The sequence below is a fragment of the Liolophura sinensis genome, chromosome 1, assembly GCF_032854445.1.
Source record: "Liolophura sinensis isolate JHLJ2023 chromosome 1, CUHK_Ljap_v2, whole genome shotgun sequence".
Taxonomy (NCBI): Eukaryota; Metazoa; Mollusca; class Polyplacophora; order Chitonida; family Chitonidae; genus Liolophura; species Liolophura sinensis.
Window position 1 is genome coordinate 90,499,805 of NC_088295.1, and position 10,312 is coordinate 90,510,116.

The following is a 10,312-nucleotide window of genomic DNA, read 5'->3' on the forward strand; positions in this document are numbered from 1 at the left end:
GAACGAACCGACATGTACCTGTAATACTTTAGGCAAAAATGATGGACAAAGATAGTGGTATAGTAGACAGCTTGCGTGGAACACTCGCCGCCTACGTCATCTGGGTTGTACAGTTCATGCAGCTGTTTACTACTTCTCTTGCATGTAAATTGTTTTATTTCGAGTTGGATGATAACCTGTCGTGCTTTCGCAAAATTTCTGTAGTACAGGCGTCATCTGTGAAATAAGCCTACATACACGATTTATTTAATTAATTCAATTCGTTATAAGCTCTCTTGACGTCTATTGGCCAGCTTATTGCAGCCTTTAGAGTTGGAACTTCGGTCAGCATATTTGTCGAAGGATATAAGTATGCTGAGGAGTATAGGTTCTTTTCTCATCGCATAGTTGTCAGCTTGGTGGTTTCTCCATTCACATTTATGGCCCACAGGAAAATGTCTGCGTCGCTCCTGGCGATCTTCCTATGTTCTTTGATGGCGGCATGTGAAGGTAAGTATTCCAGTTGTTTATTACAAAGGAACCCTGGCTAAATTTTGTAACAAAACGAAGACATGTCCTGTAAACATACGACGAGACAGAAGCATTTACTTCTTTGATCTTAATAGGGTTGTAATCCTGATGACAAACGCCATTCTTTTTGACAACATGACGAAAGCTGCTGTATGTAAACTACTATTCACAGCAGCAGGTGCTATACGAGTACATCCACATCCTTTCTCGCTCACAAAGGTAATCTTTACCCGTCATTGTTTGTCGTTTTAGCCCTATAATTCGTTTTTAGATCTATTTTAGTTTTGTATCAGTTTATGTTTGATTTCAAAACTAATGTCCTTTTGGTAGAAAGTAGAGCTCGTTCTAGTATGACCTAACAAATCGAACATTGTCATTTATTTGCACCGAGTTTTTCCTTAGGTGTAAATGTATGGCCTACAGAAACTATAAAGGGTGAATACAGGCTAACAAAGTCATCGACGGTTTTGGGAACAGTCTCTACAATTCCCCAGACATTGTCCACGTGATCTGAATATTTCCATTCTCATATTCATAAGTTCCGTCGTAAGTTGGTAAAAATTATCACAATGTTAAGTTCCTTATTTTGCGAACTATTATATATTTTCCTGTGAAAATCAGCTATCCCTTGCATTGATGGAGACGGAAACGCCGGTAGCTGTTGGAGGCAAATGGTGGCAGTGTGACGGCCTGTGCTGCAAGCGTCGCTGTACATGTGTGGGCTCTGAAGCCACCTGTGGGCCCACCATGTAAGTACCATGCGTATACATGTAGTATCGTGTAGGCCTGCCCTGTATAAGTACTACACTTATATTACATGTACTGTGCATACATCCAAGGGTCTGATGTGGGCCCACCATGTAAGTACCATGCCTATACATGTAGTATCGTGTAGGCCTGCCCTGTATAAGTACTACACTTATATACATGTACTGTGCATACATCCAAGGGTCTGATGTGGGCCCACCATGTAAGTACCATGCCTATACATGTAGTATCGTGTAGGCCTGCCCTGTATAAGTACTACACTTATATACATGTACTGTGCATACATCCAAGGGTCTGATGTGGGCCCACCATGTAAGTACCATGCCTATACATGTAGTATCGTGTAGGCCTGCCCTGTATAAGTACTACACTTATATACATGTACTGTGCATACATCCAAGGGTCTGATGTGGGCCCACCATGTAAGTACCATGCCTATACATGTAGTATCGTGAAGGCCTGCCCTGTATAAGTACTACACTTATATACATGTACTGTGCATACATCCAAGGGTCTGATGTGGGACCACCATGTAAGTACCATGCCTATACATGTAGTATCGTGTAGGCCTGCCCTGTATAAGTACTACACTTATATACCTGTACTGTGCATACATCCAAGGGTCTGATGTGGGACCACCATGTAAGTACCGGGAGTGAAATTACAATGTACATAGAACAAAGGGCCTTCTGTGGTCTCACCATGTGAGCACAACATCCATTGGATAACCTACAAATCTGGATGCCTTGTAGGCCATGTTATTACAACGTCTAGAGTATTCTTAAGGGCAAGTTACTTCAGCTGACCAGTTACATGGAAGTAGTATACGAACACTACACACAGGGTGAGGACGACACTCGTGAGGCGATTTGCGCAGCCTGTATCGTTCGCTGAGGACGACACTCGTGAGGCCATTTGAGCAGCCTGTATCGTTCGCTGAGGACGACACTCGTGAAGCAATTTGCGCAGCCTGTATCGTTCGCTGAGGACAACACTCGTGAGGCCATTTGAGCAGCGTGTATCGTTCGCTGAGGACGACACTCGTGAGGCGATTTATGCAGCGTGTGTCGTTCGCTGAGGACGACACTTGTAAGGCCATTTGCGCAGCTTGTATCGTTCGCTGAGGACGACACTCGTGAGGCAATTTGCGCAGCCTGTATCGTTCGCTGAGGACCACTTGTCTTCCAACACTTTTTGTGCATACTGTCTGTACACTACATGGAGGGCGGGGGGGACAAATTCAGTATGGCGTAACGTTACTTACGCAATATTTACGTCACATGTTGCAAATTCGTCAGTCACTTGGTAAATGTCAGTACTTTTCCCAGGGCATCCAAGTTTTCTCCACCTACAATGTTGATAACCATCGTGTTAAAGAGTCTCAAGTATGGCATTAAACAACAATCAAGTAAATAAACATAGTGTACATAACCTGTGTTTATTTGTTTCCTAAAGGCAAAGGCTAATGTGAAGTATATGTCAGATAAAGGAACTTTAAACACTGTCCAGGAAAGATTTGTGGTTACTGTTTTAAGATCTGTTCAACCTAGAACAGCGCACTTGAAACTTTCCGGACCATTCTGTGACGTCACTGCAGATTTTTGCGAATTTATACACAAAGGCTGCTAGATTTCATCATGCAAAATACACACACCTATAAAGGTATGGATGCACTCCATGAATGAACCTTAAAACGAAATATTTCAAGCCAAAATTACGACTGTGACGTGAATAAGCCCAAACAGAAAACCGTTTACTCGGTTTCAAAACATTGTAGAAAAAAAGAATCGAACTACATGTATTTTCTTGTCCAGTCTTGAATGGCCTTTCATCCAACATATATACTTCATTTTAGTGGTTTCTTTGCCTTTAACTATCAAAGTCGTTTCAACATAATCTTGAGCATATGAAGTCGGCATCTCCGCCTTATAACGATGCGGACTTATCTATATATAGGTGATATATATCAACTATATAGTGGCGTATTTATATATTATGTACTCATTCTTGTGTTCACAAGGTGTGCCTCACAGATTCTTCCCTCTGGCTGCACCCTGGCTGACGAACCACAAGGTAGCAACTGCTGTCCAGTGACGTGTACCTAGTGATCTTTACGAAACCTGATCACAATACCCCAGTGCATTCAAATCGCTTGTTCCGCAAACATTTACTCATTTTGAATAAATACATGTACATATATACATGGACAAATGTATGTTGTTGTTTTATGTTCCTTTCAATTGCTCTTTGCAATTCTTGGTTCAATTCTTTGTTGTGTTATTTGAGTTTAGTGGAGATAATAAACCTTGGTAAGTTTTCATGCGTCAAGTTTTCCTTTGTCAGGCAAAATTTCTCAGCAGTGGCTGTTCCCTACAATTTCATTGTTTAAAATATACACTTGATAACATGACAGATTATGAACAAAGTTTGTCAATTATTCTTTTGTTAAAAAATAATCTTTTACACAGATTTTATTATTTTTCGCAAACGAAAGTATTGACTAAATATTTAACCGCGGTGGTTAAATAATTCTCTCCACGATCAAACGATTCCCAAACGAATAAGACAATTTTCTTTGCAAGAAATATTTTTATTAAAACAAATCATTTTTAACATGTAAATTTTTTCAGTGAAACATTCTTTGTCCACTTTTGCTAACAAACTCTCTGACAACCGTCTAGTATCAAGTGTATATGTACAAATCAGAAAAAAACGAAACAAAATTGCATGAGACTAATAACCCATAATAGGCTTGGCATCGTTTAATCAAATTTCTGAAATTACAACATACGTAATCGTTTTTACTGAATAAACCGTTGCAGGTATAAAGTTCAAAGTGTCAAGCGTTTCAGTATAGGTTTTAAAATCATTTAATTTTATAACAGTAAAACATTTTCCCTATATATTACCAAAACATTCATATACAAAACAATACTTTCTCACATAGCAGCTTTTTGAAGGCATCATAAATTTTTATTAATAGACAATATTCCGCATGAAAAATGAACAATAAGGAATACCACACATGTTAATTAAACGCAGTTAAATACCAAATCAAATAAATATGCTTAACAGTAAGCGAATAAATCAGTGACTTATTCAAGTATACACACAAAGAATGATAATAAATCTTTTAGTAATGAATGAACTGGAAAAACGGACAAATCCTAGAGCCCTGCACGCGATCGAGACTGTTCAGTTCTTGTCTGTCTTCCCACTGCGTCCTTCACGTTTCAGAAGAAAGGCTATTAAGTATCATTTCCTGGAACTATTCTTGTCCACATCTTTGTCATCCCCTTTCTCCAGGTCATTCCACGATATGGCGGCAACAGCTTGTCAAATAAATCCCCCAAAAAACTACATGAATAACTTATTATTTATCCATTCGTTTTGGGCTAGACGTCATGCACAAGGCCATATCACCATAAAATGACGACCGCCTGCATGGTTTGTGGACAGGAGAAACTGGCAGAAACCGGCATATAAGCCGCAGTCTTTTGCCAGCTAAATATTATTAAAATGCACAGTTACGTTTTAATGATTAAGTGAAAAGTTTACTCCATGTTAATCAAATCAGCTAATGCAGTATTATATAAACATACGAAGAAAAGTTTCTAAGAAAACCTTTTTCTATTGTTTTAAAGAAAAGGCACAGTTATATTTAATCTGCGATTTATTATGCAAGCCACCCAAATTTGTCAGGAACGTGTAGATATATTTTCAGGATAACATGGACTTACAACTGACTGCAGGCCCTTTAGTGTTTTGTATACTAAACAGAATGTCAAAAAATGGATATGGTTTTCCACGCAATTATACGTTAGCTATAATTTTCACGATGCCCATCTCATAAATTGCTGGTAGCAGCCCGCACAACCAGCTGACACTTAGATAGATATCGATAATATATACACGCTTCACTCCTGACAGCAATAATCTGGATAAATCATTCCAATTAACCAAAGATTTAGGACCAAACCTTTGAGATAATTGTTTTACAGTCTACTGTGATGATCAGTGTAACAGAAAATGAAGTGATTAGGGTGATTTGGTTTCGTTCTCGCGATCTGGGTATTTTGTGTGACAATGTGTACTTCCCTGCCTGTTTTAGAGAGTAAAATAGACTATCATAATTATTACCAGTATATTTTTGTCATAAATATACGTCATTAAAAAAATCTTGCCTACCAACATGGGTCAAGGTTGTGGGCAACTTTAATTTCAGAAATTTTCTTGTTGCAATTAATTTCAGGCCCACAACTTCTTCAAAATTCCTTCCACCGTTTAAAGCGAGCTCGATTTTAACAGTAAAACGTATATCCGACAGGCCTTCTTGGTGGTAAAAAATATATACACATAAACGCACATACTCATTGTCCTGGTGTAAGCTTAAAAATATTTCAAGAAATACTTCAATTGTGTTAGCCAGTTAGTAGATGTTGTACTTGTGCTTTATTCATTCTGTCGCAGATTTGTCTGTCAGGCAGTTTTAAACGCCCTTGGTCTCAGAATTAACCAACTCATGTTTCAATAACAACCTGTTTCCTCCAGGCAGCCTGTGTCCTATAGAGCGATATAGTTGATTAGGTACATTGTGAGGCTTAAAGACGTGTTCCTATAGCCTGGAATAGATAAAGGGAGGTTGGGATTAGTATTTGTTTATTTGTTTGATTGGTGTTTTACGTCGTACTCAAGAATATTTCACTTATACGACGGCGGCCAGTATTATGGTGGGAGGAAACCGAGCAGAGCCGTGGGGAACCCACGACCATCAGCAGGTTGCCGAAAGACCTTCCCGCGTACGGCCGGAGAGGAAGCCAACATTAACTGGACTTGAACTGACAGCGATCACATTGGTGGAAGGCTTCGCGGTCATTGCTCCGTGCTGGCGTGCTAAACCCCCGACCACGGGGACCGCTCGAGCATTATTAGCACACAACTGGTTCACAAACTATTTATCTATATCCCATGCACCGTGTATGCATATCTCGTTCCTCTATAAGCAAAAATGTCACGAAATTAGAAAATCATTACGAGTGCTTTGAACCAGTTTACTACCATATAGGTTATCAGGCCATCTGGCTGAAACTTCCGGTCTTTAACTGATGGCTATAAATAGCTTGATTAGTATTGGTGCTCTCTGACTTTATCATCATCTTGGCCATTTCGACTTTGGAACAGCGGTTCGCGCGACAATGTCTGGATCACTCCTTGCTATCTTCATTTGCTGCCTGCTAGTGGTATATGTAGGTAAGTATTGCCATTGTTATCGTTAATGTACGGGACCGTAAACGGAAATGGAGAATATTAATTTCGTATCGCCTTAATACGGCTACATATAAAACAGTGAAGTGTAATTTGGCTTGTCGGCAAGCCAAACTCTGTTTGTGATGCCAGAATGTATGCTATCATGACATAATACTGTGTCGAGGGATCATAGGAACCATAGGAAGTGTAATATGATCCTGTGGGCAAGCCAAACTCTGTTTGTGATGCCAGAATGTATGCTATCATGACATAATACTGTGTCGAGGGATCATAGGAACCATAGGAAGTGTAATATGATCCTGTGGGCAAGCCAAACTCTGTTTGTGATGCCAGAATGTATGCTATCATGACATAATACTGTGTCGAGGGATCATTCGACTTTCATGTTGAATAAATAAAATATGTCTGCTATATATATTTAACGGAATAAACTCCTGAATGACAGAATAATCGGCTGTAATAGCAGAATGCATTCCAGCATCAGTCAAAAACAGACCTTCTGTTAAATTCAACAGAATATTCTTTTGGGAGTTGGTTGTTGGTTTGATTTTTGTTGTGTTCCTAACGACATATCTCAGCCCTTGCTACATGCAGTATGCAGAACGCTACACTGGGAGATCATGAAACTCCCCATTGCCTAAAATGTCAACATTTGTACATGTTAAAATGATACATGTCAAAATATCTTAAAATACTGTATCCAGGTTGTAGGGTACAGAATGTCAGATCACAAAATTTATAATCCTACACTCAACACCTAAAACAGTTATTTTGAAATGCGATATAGAGTTAAATTACAAGCGTTTCTAATGGTTTGGTAAAGTTTTATAAACTTGCTTGAAAAAGTGATAACGCACCATTAAAGATGCTTTGCCTAGCTTCCCTTCGTCACTGGCAAAATGTTGGATTTAACCCTATTAAAGCTATACACGTAAAGTCTATTAGTTTCACAAAAATGACTGTACGAGTCCAGCCGGTTCTCTATGTTGTAGACGAATGGTTCGTCTGGTTAAGTTAGACATTTCTGTGACAGTTACAGTACATGTAAATTGATCAAACTGTATTAGTCAGATCATTCAAACCGTATGACAATGTTGGTGATAGAGAAATCCTCAGTAGAAAGCTGGTTTTACTGCTATGGTATACACCCAACCATTGCCAGTAGTTGTCAGGAGTTATCTTCTTACATATACGCTTACTAAGCACAAATAGGTAACATATCCTGGTACAGCTATTCTCATTTCAGCACAGAAGTTTACTTTAGAAACTGAGCCTGAAGGGGGTAATTGGTTTGGGGTATAACTTCCCAACAATGCTGACCTTAACCTCACCCTTTCTATTATTGGGCCTACAAACATGTACACACACACACACACACTTACGTTTCTTACAAAGGTTTGGGACACATCCCAGAAGGTTTATCAGGGCTAGAGAATGGTTGGTTTGTATATCGGCTCTGCAGGGTTACCTACCACCAGTAGCCAGATTGCTGTTATATAAGGCGTAAAATCACAATCAAATCCTAATGAAATAATTTAGACAGTGTTTCCGATTATTGGTCTCAGAATCCTCTATACCCTGCGTGGATGAAGATGGGAAAACCGTAGCAGTTGGTAAAACTTGGACACGATGTGATGGCTTGTGCTGCATGCAGACCTGCAAGTGTAAGAGGTCCGGCGGCTCGTGTGGGCCTACCATGTAAGTACACGTATACTCTATACACGATGTCAAGGACCTCGTGTTCGCCAAGCTTGTAAGTGGACGTATATAAATTTAGTCTATAAACGGTGTCAGTACTTGTACAGTCTGTACACGGTAGGGGTCTCATATGGGCCTACCGTGTAAGTACACGTATAATCTATACACGGTGTTAGGAGCTAGTGTGGACCTCCCATGTAAGTACACATATAATCTATAGACGGTGTTAAGAGTGTGGTGTGGGCCAACCACAGAAGTACGCGTAAAGTGTATTCAAGCTATCAGGGGGCGACGTGTATGCCTACCATGTATATTATATGCCTACCATGTATGTTCCTGACATCTATACACGATGTCAGGAACCTCGTGTTGGCCTAGCTTTAAGTGCACGTGTATAGTCTATACACGGTGTCAGTACATGTACAGTCTGTACACGGTATCAAGGGTCTCGTGTGGGCTTACAGTATAAGTGCACGTATAGTCTATGCAAGCCGTCAGTGGGTCACGTGTGGGCCTGCTATGTACATGTAATGTAGACTTATAGTATATACATGGACCACCACACGTGTAGTCTACAAGGAGTCAAAGTGATCTTATGGACCTACCATGTAATTATTATGTGTCATGGTATAAACGGACTGAGGGTGTGGGGACTACCGTTTACTACCGGTGTACACCTCTATACCGAAGGGTTTATCCAGCATGCCTTCAATGTAGGTGTTTCACACAATTCCTTCCTCTTCGGGCTTCCCTTGTTGTTCCAATCCTATGCAATTTACTGAAATGATTTATTCATTTGAACGTTAATAATCGTTTAATCAAATAAAAGTTATATATTTCACGTTGCTACTGTAAAATTGTCATTCCTGTTGACTCATGTGTTAGCTACGTTCTTTTTAACCTAGGTGTAACCTAATAAGGCTTCCTGAAGGTTGTCGTGTGGCCGACGGACCAAAAGGTAGCGACTGTTGTCCGGTGATATGTCCCAAGTGAGCCCTACCAGACTACACCTTCCTCAGGACCAATGATCACCACACATCGCTCATCGTGCTTACTCCCCCTGTCACCCGTCAGTAAGAATAAAAACACCAGCAAAATATACTTGCAGGACTAATTGCAGTTTTCATTTACTGGGATTGTGGCTGGAATCTGAATTTAGATCGCGGTTGTGGTTTTGGGTTAGAAGTGGAAACACTATACATTGCCGGCTTTAGTCCTCCTAGTGCTATTGCTAATGAGCACTTTTTGTACATACATTAGCCTGAAAGGCGACTAAATGGCGTTTTGACCTTTCGGAGAGATCTTTATAAACTATTTCCGGTGCAGTTTAGGTTTAAAACATTATGGTACTATCGTTCGTTGTCAGTATTGTCAATTAGGAGGAAACAAGCTGAATCTAAGCAAAATGGACGTTCTCTTACGAGAGATGACTGTGGATGAGGTAGGAAACAGAATTCTCATAAACCCAGGTTATTCTAGGTCCAAAAGTTTCTACCACACACGTGCTAATAACGGGCTTGGGGAGTTCATACCGTTTGTCGGTGCTCACAATGTAGAATCCGGGGCAAGAATTTGAGTTCCCTCTTTCCCCCTACTACAGAAGTTTCTCTAAGCCATTGCTAAATCCGTGTACTCCAACACTGTCACTTTGCTTGAATACCTATCCATATAGAGCGTCCGCCTCGCAGTCGGGAGACTTGGCGTCAAACCCGGATCGGGTCATACTAAAGACTTTAAAAATGGTACTTGTTGCTGCCTCGCTTAGTGCTCAGCACTGAGAGGTTAGAACAAGAAAACAGGAACGGGTGGCCTGGTGTTAGTATAATGTGTCTGTATGGGGTGTCCTGTCTGATGTCCGGCGTGAGACTTCAGTGGCGGCACCAATTTGACGGCATGGACACGCCCCTCCCCAAGACAGAGTACATGTACACACACATAATCACTCCTAGTCGTCATTTGACTGAAAAATTAAGCACGACGTAAAACCCCAAGCATACATCCATACACACATATCTATTGACAATTATTCCATTCATGCACTAAACTTGCCTAAACACATCGGCGAAGA

At 40.3% G+C, this 10,312-nt stretch overlaps 2 long non-coding RNA genes across 2 annotated transcripts; both read left to right on the plus strand.

Moving 5' to 3' along the window:
- The first annotated feature begins 344 nt into the window (after positions 1-344).
- On the plus strand, positions 345-3,493 carry LOC135461489 (uncharacterized). Its single transcript, XR_010443361.1, has 3 exons — positions 345-489; positions 1,132-1,259; positions 3,299-3,493. It is a non-coding gene; the product is annotated as an uncharacterized LOC135461489 (long non-coding RNA).
- Positions 3,494-6,434: 2,941 nt separating this feature from the next.
- LOC135467856 (uncharacterized) lies at positions 6,435-9,331 on the plus strand. Its single transcript, XR_010444194.1, has 3 exons — positions 6,435-6,528; positions 8,112-8,244; positions 9,150-9,331. It is a non-coding gene; the product is annotated as an uncharacterized LOC135467856 (long non-coding RNA).
- Positions 9,332-10,312: the final 981 nt, after the last annotated feature.